General features: G+C 34.8%; 1 protein-coding gene across 2 annotated transcripts in view; it reads left to right on the forward strand.

Moving 5' to 3' along the window:
• LOC121300832 (cAMP-specific 3',5'-cyclic phosphodiesterase 4D-like) overlaps positions 1-13,013 on the forward strand; it is a 401,364-nt gene that overhangs the window by 82,968 nt on the left and 305,383 nt on the right. The gene's annotated exons all lie outside the window — the stretch shown is intronic.

Raw genomic sequence — 13,013 nt, forward strand, 5'->3', positions numbered from 1 at the left:
TCCCAGGACCCTGTTACCATATAGGTAATTTTCCATTTTGGATCTTATTATAGTTTCCATAAGTTTGCATATAATAGAAGTCAGGCTTACTGGTCTGTAGTTACCTGGTTCAGTTTTGTTTCCCTTTTTGTGGATCGGTATTACGTTTTCAATTTTCCAGTCTGTCGGTACCACCCCTGTGTCAAGAGACTGCTGCATGATCTTGGTTAGCGGTTTGTAAATAACTTCTTTCATTTCTTTGAGTACTACTGGGAGGATCTCATCCGGCCCAGGGGATTTGTTTATTTTAAGAGCTCCTAGTCCCTTTAACACTTCTGCCTCAGTTATGCTAAAGTTATTTAAAACTGGATAGGAACTGGATGACATGTGGGGCATGTTGTCAGTATCTTCCTTTGTAAAAACTTGTGAAAAGTAATCATTTAATGTATTTGCTATTTTTTTTTCTTCATCTACGATTTTGCCATTTGTATCTCTTAAACATTTAATCTCCTCTTTAAATGTTCTCTTGCTGTTGTAATATTGGAAAAACATTTTGGAATTGGTTTTAGCTCCCTCCTTCTATTTCTCTCTTGGCCTTTCTAACTTCCTTTTTGACTTGCGTTTGCAGTTCTGTGTACTCTTTCTGCGTACTTTCTTTTTGGTCCTTTTTTAATGCTCTGTAAAGTGTCTTTTTTCGCTGAATATTTTTTTTAATTGATCTATTAAACCATTTTGGTAATTTAGTTTTACATTTAGATTTGTCTACTTTAGGGATGTAATTGTTTTGCGCCTCTAGTACTACATTTTTGAAGAACAACCATCCTTCTTCTGTGGGTGTTTTCTCTATTTTACTCCAATCTACTTCTGCTAGTCTCTGTTTCATACCTTCATAGTTTGCGTTTCTAAAATTGTAAACCTTAGCTTTAGTCATTACTTTTGGGGTTTTAAAAAACACTTCAAATGAGACCATGTTGTGGTCTGAGTTTGCCAGTGGTTCTCTGACCTCTGTTTTAGTTATTCTGTCTTCATTATTTGAAAAGACTAAATCAAGGCATGCCTCCCCTCTAGTCGGTGCCTTGACAAATTGTGTTAGGAAGCAGTCATTTGTCATTTCCACCATTTCTATTTCATCCTTCGTGCTACCCACCGGGTTTTCCCATTTTATTTGGGGGAAGTTGAAATCCCCCATTAGTATGGTTTCTCCTTTGCTACACGCATTTCTAATGTCATTGTATAACAGATTATTTCACATATGCAAAGAAATACATGTTAGAGCAAATATGTAAAAATAAAGTAATCTCTGTGTGCATGCATTACTTTCAGCTAGTTCTAATTATTATAAAGGACTGTTTCATTAATGCAACTCAATGAAGTTTTTTTGAATGGGAGTTGCTAGGAATCAAACACAATTCTAATCCCAGCAACTCAATAACCATCTAGACCTAGCACCTAGACTAATGTATTATTATATCCCTTTGTGTCTCTTTCTGTGGTAGCAGGAACTTCATGGCTTCATGAACACTGTACTGTAGCACATATTTTTTTTCAAACCTCTATATAATGAATGATTCTCAACTCCGAGTTGATCAGATCAGTGAAAATATGCTAATTCTTAATTTGTGAGCCAGTATAACAAATGTGCTTATTGAGGAGCTGGAACTAAAATGTGGGTTTGATTCACACTGTACATCATGTGAAATAAATTATAGACTGAGCTGTATTTACAAGCGAATTAACAGGAATAGATACTGTCATTCTCACAGCATACAGTATGGATGACCTTTTCACAATGCAGATAATACATGAATGTCATTTCCATTTAAATGTTATCGTAGCAAAGTCATTCTTAATTTAAGATTGAGATTCTTTTTTTATTAAAATGAATATGTGATAGAAACGGCACTTTAAATGTTCCTTTAAGAATTAACAAAGAAATCAGGAACGGTCAGCAACGTGTGTGCAAATGGGTATTGCCTACGACTGTGTAATTGTAGAATGCATTGCCTGAATTGATAATGGAAGGTCTGTCGACTCTATTGTTTTGGATACACCCACAGGGCATTAAAGGAAATTAAAAGTTTTCATTTCTCTGAGGTTTTATTGGTAACAGACGTTAGTAATACATTTATAATTAAAGAGAATGTACCTGGTTATTCCTCCATCACATAATGTGGTGCTAAAATCTTGTTAGTACTGCTTTAGTAATTTATTGCAGTGGAAGTATAGCATCCACTGTATTCATGTTGAAATGTGTTGGTTACTGTACTAATTCTGCTTCACTTATGGATAACTGATTGGTATTAGTAGAAAGAAATTGGACACATCTGGAATGTCAATTCAAAAGAGCTGAAAGAAGTACTGTACTGTGGATAGACCAGAAATAGTCCTTATAAAATAGCTATAAAAGTCAAAATAGCTGTAAAAGTAAATTTAAAAGAAAACATGCAAATCAAAGACATGTTGTTAAGGACTGGCTCTGATATTTCCAGGCTTGATCCACATAGTCCAAGAATATATTTGACCTGCAACTTATACAGCACTAGGATCCAGCTGCCAACAGGAGCAAAGCGATTAATATCCAACTCTTTTTCTCTCTAGTGGTCTTGGTATTGCTTCTAATTGGTTTGGACCATCTGTCTCGCTTCATCTTATTTGTTTCCCACATGATGCCATGCACACACTGACCCACACCTTGACCTTGTTCTACATTTGAGGTCTGTGGGAAAATAACGAACACTGCCATTAGTTATGCACTGCCCCTGTCCCTTTAATAGCTGATTGACACTCATTTGAAGACATCCTTCTTTTACAGTGCAGTATGCTGTTGATATTGTCAAGTTTAGTGTTTTAACTAAATGTCAGAATCTCTCTTTTTCTTTTTTTATGAATGGGAAAAAATTTCAATACCAATACCTTGGCAGTAGAACAGTTGTTGATAACACACTGTTATTTGGTTTTACATGTTCTTTGCTGATGAAGCTGTTCTGTGTATTGATTATTTGTTACTGTTAAACTCAGCACCAACTGAATCTCATGTGCCTCAATGTGTTCTATGATTAATTTCCTTTGTTATATACACGGCAGTAGTAATAACATAATTCTGTGATAGGAACATTTTCTTACTTCCTTTTAAAAATTAAACATTTTGAAAGTATTTACTCCTATTAATATTAATTAATTAATATATATTATATATAATATATATTATATATATATCATATATATATATATATATATATATATATATATATATATATATATATCTATATTAGCAGCAGTTATCTACATTTTAGAGACAAATCAAACAGCCACTGTCAATTCTGTAATCTTTATACTGTAAAAGCAGCAGTTAAGTATGTTTTAACTTCCTGTACTGCACAAAGATCAGAGGCATAGATCATAGTTTAGGAGGGCTCCTCCTAATTCCCTTCATATCAAAGTTCAATTGCAGTAAACCTAATTAAGCACAGGTGCTGTGCTAAACTGATTGAACATTGAAGTAAACCTGGCACAGACCTTTCACCATTTTTGATGTTGACGCTGGTTTAATACAGTAAATTACATTAAAACCTTTTTTTAGTGTAATTTACAAACAGGGCACCAGGGTGTAGTAGGCTTTGTAACTGAAGCCCTAAGACAGCAAGTAATAAAATGTCAATTTTCTACCAGCAGAGAATACTTTATGAAAAACAAAAAAAGTAATCTTAAGTAAAAGTAATAAAAGTGGTTCTTCAAAGGGTAACAGTGCTGTACATTAGTCATCTTCTGGCATACGTCTTCAGCCTTTTGATTGGGCCTCTTGTTGTGCAATATTATATTTCTGAATTTGGATTAATGTTTGCTGAGAAAAAGGTTATATAAGCATTGTTCAGTCATAGCTGTAGCTGTGCCCCAAGGCTTACGTATTTGTGTGTGTATCCAGTAAGTCAGCCTCAGGCAGGTGTTTCCTGGCAGGCAAGGACAATGCTAAATCACATCTCACAATATCTCTCATTCTAACAATTCGACAGACACAAGAAGCAAATAGGTGTTTCTATGAAAATAGAAGTACTTTTTAAATGCGTTTATAATATTAATACATGATGCTGGAACGAGATTGGCATTTTAGGGGTTTGGCCTGAATATATGTGTATTTTACAGTAGTTTTAGTAGTAGGGTAACATTTAAGAAACTAATGGGGATGATTTGATCAACAAATCCCCCCCCCCCCCCAGTTGCATTTATTTATTGTTTTGTATTGTACAGTACAGTATAGTATAACTATCTCCTTTATTTGTTTTTCAGATTTTGAGTCCTGATTTGTGCACCGATGAAGACATGACTAGATAGTTTATGTTGGATATTCATATTCAAGATTTTGTCACAAGAGAGAATGTTTTGCTGCATATCTAAAAAGTTGAGCTACGAGGTTTTGGAAAAACAATGTGAAATGCCCTCTGCGCCCCCAGCTTGTTGTAGCTGAGGGTCATCTGGAAGCTGGCACCCAGTCGTTTTCATAGCACACACCCCATAAGCTACAAAGTGCTGCTGCCAGTACTCTGACTATTAAGAGCAATAGTCCAGCATTAATCTGGTCTGTTGATACAATTAATTCTGTTAGATAACTTACAACAAACAAGTTTCATATGACTTTTATGCACTTTTACCCTTTACAAATGGAACAAAAACAGACCAAGAAAAATAACTTTATCAAGATAAGCTCAGCTGTTCAATACACATAATAAATCTAAACCCCACAGTTTTGGATTTACAGTCTTGATCCATCATCTCGAGATGATGGACAGTAAACAGTAGTCTAGTGATAAATGCGAGTAATGGTCATACATTTTTATTTTGATTGGGTGTTTAAAAAAAAAAAAAAAAAAAATGCACAATTTGAAAAAATGTACATCCATTTTCCTTCCTACAGCAACATATTTAAAAACATGTTTTTGATGATTCAGAATAAGGGTGGGAGCCCACATCTATCCACTTCTCCATAGCTGTTAACCTCTCATGCCTGCATCCAGATGCAGTCACAGGTAGAGAAATGTGTAGGCTTATTTTTTATTTCAGTATGGTAAATACTGCACAAATGCAATATGCAAAGAAAAAGCTAATATTCTTAAGAATCACTTTTTGGCAGTAAGTACAGTGCAGATCATAAATCACCCCGGTTATCGACATTTATTTTATACTGAGATGCAGCCACTGTATATTGAAATTCATACTGTGTGCATTATTTAATCAGATTGCTTGCACTCTCTATACAGACATTGCTCATACTGTACATTTGAGACTGAAACTCGTTCACTCCTTATTTAAGTTGTTCATACACTCCACCTATATCAAATCTCATAAACTACACTGCAATTGCTCATAAACTTTGTATTGAAATTGGTTGTCAGTCAAATGCTTAAGACTACTCCCTCAAATGTATATAAATGTATAAGAGTATGCGTTTCAGTATAGTGCACTGGAACATTTTGTATAAAGCACATGTGGGTTGAACTATGTCCCTAACATGTATTACTTGCTCCTGATTTTTAAGATGTCATCTTTTGAATAGCTCTATTAGTTACTTGTATTATGAAGCAGTAAGTATTTATGTAGCCTCTCTTATGTGGCCCTGACTCTTTCACTGACCATATGAACACGGCTAGCCAACTATGCCAATATAAAGTTAACCAGATAATAGTCAAATATTGATGTAACTTAAAATATAAATATAAATTGTATTTGTTGTCCTCTAATTTCAATCCGTAAACCTTTGCCAATCAATATTAAAGTGATTGGCAACAAAGTTAATGGAAATTTTGAAGAGATTATCTACCCCCTCTCCCTCCCAGTGACCGGTACATCTGTTTAGAGAGTGCTGTGGTTGAAAATGTGAATGTTTTTGTCAACACAATGGTTGAACTTAATATATGCAACACAGGTACCGCTTCTGGAACTAATTCTGTATTACTGGTACTATCATAAATAAATCTGTGCTCCTCCTAAAGGGCTTTTTTAGTCCATCAGACACAACCAAAGGCATAAAGAGACATTTCTTCTTCATCAAATACAATGCTGTGACAAGGAATCTCAGTGCTGGCACAGGGTACCTTAAAAGGTATAGAGCACCTTCTAGCCTCTTCAACTCAACTGATCATCGTAACTGCCCATTATCTTGAATCTGTTTAAACTTTTCAGTCATCACACAAAAAAGTCTGCAGCATTACAGCCTGCAGCCTTGTGTATCAATAGCAATTAGACACCATTTTCATCCATGCATATTTAAGCCCCATTAGAAGCTATGATGGTTTTTCTTTTTTCTTTTTTTTTTTTTTTTAATTAACCTAATGCACTACTTTATAGAGAACCTGAGAATGTCAGTAAACGCCAGTACCTGGTGTTTGTACGGTGCAAGGCAGAAAGGGATGTACGCCAGGACTCCTGCAAATAATATAATTTATTGTAGTTTGCTGTGCTTTTATCATTGTAAAAGCATAGCAAATTGTAATAAAGCATAGTAAAATCTTTGGAAAAGGTCTGTGTAGGACTAGTGATTTAAAATATATAGTTGTATTTAGGTACAGGGATTGCACAATCACTTCACGTGCAGATAAAATATATAATAGTATGTGAGGACGGGATTGCACAAATTAGTTCACGTGCTGAGATTCAAGTGAATGATTAATTGGTAATTGAATCTCAGCACAGCTGTATATATAGAGGCATGAAGCACTCACTCAGGGTTGTTTGTTCATGAGTGGAAAACGGTTGTGGAAAGTAGAATAAAAAAATAAGAAAATAAATAATTGCTACAACATGCTGGAAGCACTAGCACTGTACTTGTTTGTCCACTGTTTGTTTAGTGTTAGTCTGTTTTTGTTTGTCTGTTTTTTTTGGCTCAAATTGCCATGTGCTGTTTTTGTTCAACCTTTTATTTTTCTGTTTGTTTATTAATTGTACTGAGTGCCACAGCATCTCAGTTTCAACGACTAGTACTGCTTGTCTGTGTGTTCCTTTCTGGTCTGACGTCACCCCTACAGCCAGAAAAAAGGGCTTTTCAGAGTTAATCAAAAGGAGTTCTAGCTAATCAAAAAACTACATAAATATTACCTGACTTCTTTTCTTTATTTAAGTCTCCCTTTGCAGTTCTGAGTGAAGTACTTATATTAGCAAGCATATATTTTCCTTTGAAAACCAACACACTTATGGAGAGCTCTCAGTTTGCGAGACTTAGGGGTAGATGTACTAAACTATAACACAGCACAAACATATCGCAGTTTGCATTCTCTTTGCTACAATTCGCAAAGTATACATTTTGTCGTATGTACTAAGAGTAAATGTTAATGAAAATAGCCGCAATATACTAATTTAAATATTTGTTGCTTTAACAAGATCTCTAGCATACGTTGCGAGAGTTGTGCGACATTATTCAAAGAAATAGTGGGAGTTGAGTTGTGGTTTGCAGCAGCAGAGGGTCTCGAAAGATAACGTCTATAAATGAAAGGCAGTTTAATCCCATCAGATTCTATAGTGGGGCCCCAACCTTCACCTCCAAAAAGCTTTTCATAATCATACAGATTCCCCTCACTAAATCGGACCTGTTTGTCCGACATAAGGAGGTGTCGGGTTTAAAAAAATACAAGAAAAATCGCACACACCTGCATTTATAGTTCTCAGTGTGTTTTAAAAATAAATCATTGCGCTGAAATAACACTAATGTGTTTTGGGTAGGCTACATATTACAGTATGTAAAACTTGTTGGTTTATGACAAGAAAAAATGTGTTGAAACAGTTTTGCTTCCCTTTCTTTAGCCAACCAGCTGCTTCCCCTGATGATTGATGTGCTTTGATAGGAATTCTTTAGCAACTCACTGAGGCCCTAACAGACTCCCTGATAGTAAGACTTGCAATCTGAGAGCATTCTTATACCAAGTATGGTACCAGATATAGTATAAGGTGAATATGCTTCTTTCAAAATGGAACATGTGAGCCCACCACAATGAGCTGAAGTGAACAGCAGGTAAGATGCATGGAATTATTTCATTAGCAGATGTATAAATCATTTCAATTGTATAATAGCATAGCAAGGTCCTTAGACTGAGGGTCACAATTCCTAACTCGAAATGTCAAGGGGACAGGGTTACAATTAGGGGATTATTAGTATCCTTACCACTCTTTTACTGGAGTGGCTATAAAGCCTGGCCTACTTTTCATTTTTTTAAATATTTAATATTTAACATGAAACTAGACTGAACTTCACTGACAGCAGCCACAACGGTATTTGCTCGCTATAAAAATCCTTGAAGATGGATATAATATATAACTATTTTTTAGTATTTGACCCTTGTAGTATTTGGACTATCTTAAATCAGTAGGTATATAGTAATAACAATCTGAAGCCAGGTTCAAGTTTAAGCTACACTAGATTGATCAGTTTGCATTATAGCTGCTCTTTTTATTGATATGAGCAAATGCTTTTAAAGTTGCTTTTGGCTTGGTTCTGAACCACTGTTGCTTAAAGCTGGTCCTAAATGCAGATTCCACAGCACATACTGTAGATGGGTCTGCTGTCACAAGTATATTAAAAACAAGTGGCTTCACATGTCATCGTATTTGTATGGTCCACCTTTCCCGTGTCTTATTCTAATGTTTCTAATGCTTGAGAGTAGACCTGGGTTCTGGTGCTCCAATATTTAGTTGTGAGTCTCTGAGCTGTCTATCTGTTCAGTTCTAGGCAGTTAGCATTTTCCAGACAAGCTCAGAGACAGGTCATAACTGGATATTGGATCAGCGGAACACAGAAAAACTGATCATAACGGGAAATACAAAAAAAAAAATCAAGGGATAAATACAATAAAATGAGATTTGAAGCTTGCTTTTGCCTTATGAGTGGCCTGGGTGAAGGACAGCTGACAACAAATGAGCTGCATTTTGCTCCACTGCATCCTTTGAGAGCAGCCAATAGACTTAACGTTAACAATATGAAAACAGATTTGACAATTGATATGCATGAACGATAAGCGCAACACTACCTTGTGTCTCTAATTACTGTGTATTTATATAGCAGTTACTTAGTAAATACATGTGTATTACAATGTTATTATGCATAGTTACAATGTACTTAATGTGTAAATCGTTTTGCAATATATATGTAGGTACACAATTGTATCAGAAAAGGGTTAGGGATAGGGTTTGTGTTATGTCATGCAAAAAAAAGTTGCACAGCAAGTACACTGTAACTATGCATAACAACATCGTCATTGTTTAAGTACACATGTATTTAATAGGTAACTAATGTGTAAATACACAGTAATTAAAGACACAATGCAAAGTGTTAATGATAAATGTTCTATTTGTTTTATGCTGATGATTTTAGAAATAGCTCTTTTAGCAAAGTAAGTATATCTGATTTTTTTTTTTTATATGTACTTATTTTTTTATCCAGCAAGTCCTTGTAAACACTAGCAGTAATAAGGAGAGGCTTTTTCTGTGGAACCTTGTTCAATATTTAATAGGAGAACTATCTGCCACAGTAAACTCCCAGCATAAACACACTTGCAATAAAGATCAACTGCAATAACAAGCTGCTGTTTAACTTACATTTTTTCTGCACTTATATTGTTTTCATCATTATTTTTTAAAAGGTGTTTGCGTAATTAAAAAGAGCCATTTTCAGTGTGATTAAATTTTGATGCATCTGCATATCTGTGTTACCAGTTTTTCAGCAAAGTGAAGAGTCAGCTTTGTTGTATAATGATGTAGTCAGAAGTAATCCTCCCAGCTAAGACAATTCAAGACCTTCTGATAATGTGGCTCTCTTAGTATGCAAAGTGCATGCTTACTTAATCTGGCAACATTGCCATTAGTTGTACTTGATTTGCTGTAACGCAGCATGTGTGTATGAAAGCCCTTTGCATTGACTTGCCTGTCTTCCAGTAAGTTCCTACCTGCACAAGGTTACCACACTATCAAATAAGATGCTCCTGGTAAATGGATTAACACATCTAAACATATTTCTGTCTAGACAGATCCTCTATTCATACAGTTGCAGTTAATCTACTCTTTCTAGAGACGTAGCAAGTTTTCAGTACAAAATGGGCCCATTACTAAAACAGGGCCCAGTTTCACAAATATATTTGAGCAAGTTAAGCAGGTCACAGAAGTGCTTTGTAAAACTGACCCAAGTAGGTTCTAATAACTTTTTAAAGTTTTCTCTTATGCTAGCTTTTTACAAAGTTACCATAGTTCATGTATACATTCTACTACACTTTGAATACAACGTGAAAGTGTAGACAGGATGTAGTCCGTTTTACAAAATAATTTGTAGGTTAATCCCACTACAGGATGTAAAAAGCTGAAATGACTGCCCCTGTTCACTCTGTTGACAGGGCTGTCATGATTCCAGTGCTAATAAGTAACCTTTCATCGATCCACATTTGCAAATGTCTTCTATTCCTTCTCTCAGCATGACTCATCCCCTAATAGAAATCGGAGTAGTGTTTTTTCTTTGTTTCTTGAGGACCCTTCCAATAGGATTGGAGAGTAAATGCTCTTCTTGCAGTGTTACAGTTCTATGCAATTCACTTAACACTTTAATGTAGGGCAGCAGGCCAAAATATAAGATTTGATGCTGCATTGGAGTGGAATACAGGGTGAGCAAAAACCTTTACGAAGCACAAAGGAATCATACTATAGTACACTGTGTACTGCATAAAAGCAGGTAATAATTATATTTTATTAGATTATACAGTGCATGTGAAGTTATATATAATCTATGATATGAAGCTGGTGTAAAACTTTCTCCAAAAGATTCAGAACTGGAATGATTAGCTACATTATAATAATAATAATAATAATAATAATATTCTGCAGTTTCTGATTGATTTTTTATTGTTGTTAGCTGATATCTTAAAATGTAACTTTACTGTAAAGTCTGAGCAAATACTTTTATGATTTCCCTTTAGTTTAAGACTCACTCGAATATTTTGCTACATGCCAATTAAAGGTATTTGTTTTATATGTGCTGTAATACATACAACATGACACACTGTATTGAATTCCCTAAGATAAAATACATTTACCCAAAATGCTTTCTCAAAAGACATCAGATGAGTCTTGTTTTATAGGAAAACAAATTCATTTTCTGCTATAAGGAATTTTGATCAAAGAGGTGTTGAGCTTTGGAGTTTAAATCAAATCTAGATATAAAATGTATAGGCTATTTATAAACATTACAACAGGCACCGCTGACAGAAATTGTGTTTACTTTTATTACCAGTATCCTTCAGTGAACAGATTGCCTAGAGTGAACTGTAAATAAATCCATTATTTCAAACAGATAAGACATTTTTCATGCATCAGTGTAAATTATATTAAAGTAGAACATGCAAAAATACTCAAAACTTCTATGAAGGCTTACTTCAAAGGTATTTAGACAATACAATTATTATTAGACAAATAGATTGTATATTATAAACAAATATGTACTGTACTGTGGCAGAGCAAAGCTCTGCCCTTTAAATTGGCAGGGATGGGGTTAACTTCCCCTACCTGCCTGGGTTTATTATGTTCAGGTGGCTGGGGTTGATTAGTTGATTAGGTTGATTAACGATCAATCAGCGCCCAGCCACCTGATATAAAAGGAGGCCTCTGCTTCTCATTTGGGGGAAGAGGGAGCTGAGGAAGCAGGTTGGTTTTTTTTTGGTTGTGTAGAAAGTTTGAATCCAGTGAAGGCATTGCCCAGCCTGGAAACTGTTATTTTTGTAAGTTTTGCTTTTTATCTTTTTTGTGTTTAAATTGCTTTGTTTTGGCCCTTGTGCCCTTTCATTTTGTGTTTATTTATAATAAAATAGTTATTTTTTTTGAACTGCAGTCTGTCTCTGGGCCTCTATCCACTCGCCAGCCTGCCACATGTACATATTGTAGATGTTGTCAAAGCTTTACAGATATGTCATGTTTTATATAATTAAGGGTCTATGTATTTATGATTTCTGAGATTTTAAATGATATTGTTACAATTCTAATAGCATGTTTACTGGTTGTATCGTATTTTATCCTAGCGTTATATTATAGAATGTACAGTACACCCAAGAGTGTTTGCTATGACTCAAGACTGAAAAAATTATGCTAGCAAATTATTATTCAAAACAGTTACATGCTCTGTTATGTTTAAATGAAGAACATAAGGATATACGGCATTAGAAAAAAAAAAGTGTGTATATAGGTTGGGTATATCTAGCATGGGATACATAAAAATAAGCGGAATAACATACTTACCAGTTCTGATTTTGAATATGTGTCTTATGCAACTTTAAAATGCTTGAAATAATGTCAGATTCCTATTGTTGTTTTGATTTGGACCCCGATTTCCCCGAGGCAAAAAATCCCTCTTACCGATGTGCCGTGGTGACCTTCTTTAAATTTCAGCAAACTGACAGGCTGAGCCCAAGGTTCTGTCTAAAAAGACAGTTGCAAAGAGGCCATAAACAGGGTTAAGAAATAATTTGCTTCGAAGTATAGTCTCCTGACAATAGAGGTAAACACCCGCCAGGTAAAATAATTCCAAATGAATTGATTTAATATAAAAAGTGTACTAGTTTTATTACTATTTATATTAAATATATCTGTATGAACAGAATATTGAATGATTGTGTGGTATATGTTTTTTATTTGCCTGAGGTTGAATACTGTTCAAAAAATAAATACAAAACCATATAGGAATGTGCTGGGTAGCAGTACCCCAAAACCCTGAAGATGCATTCTAATACCTCATATTCTAACACAACAAGAACATTTTGTACTATAGAGGTGTATTTAACTGAATAAGCATTTTATTTTTTATATAAGCAGCACTGTTGTTGTCAGTTTTTCAAGAGCTTTGTAAATGTATCATTTTAAACAAGGCCAGTCTTTCTTAATATGGGGCTTTAGAATGGAAGCTTTGTAATCAGACTAAAACAGCAGGCTATATTCCTCACAATAAAGTGTTGTTTTACTTCTTGTTGCAGAAGAGATTATACATTATAGTTTGATAGGAAATCCAGATGACTGCTTTTACA

Source organism: Polyodon spathula, chromosome 2 (genome assembly GCF_017654505.1).
Source record: "Polyodon spathula isolate WHYD16114869_AA chromosome 2, ASM1765450v1, whole genome shotgun sequence".
Lineage (NCBI taxonomy): Eukaryota > Metazoa > Chordata > Actinopteri > Acipenseriformes > Polyodontidae > Polyodon > Polyodon spathula.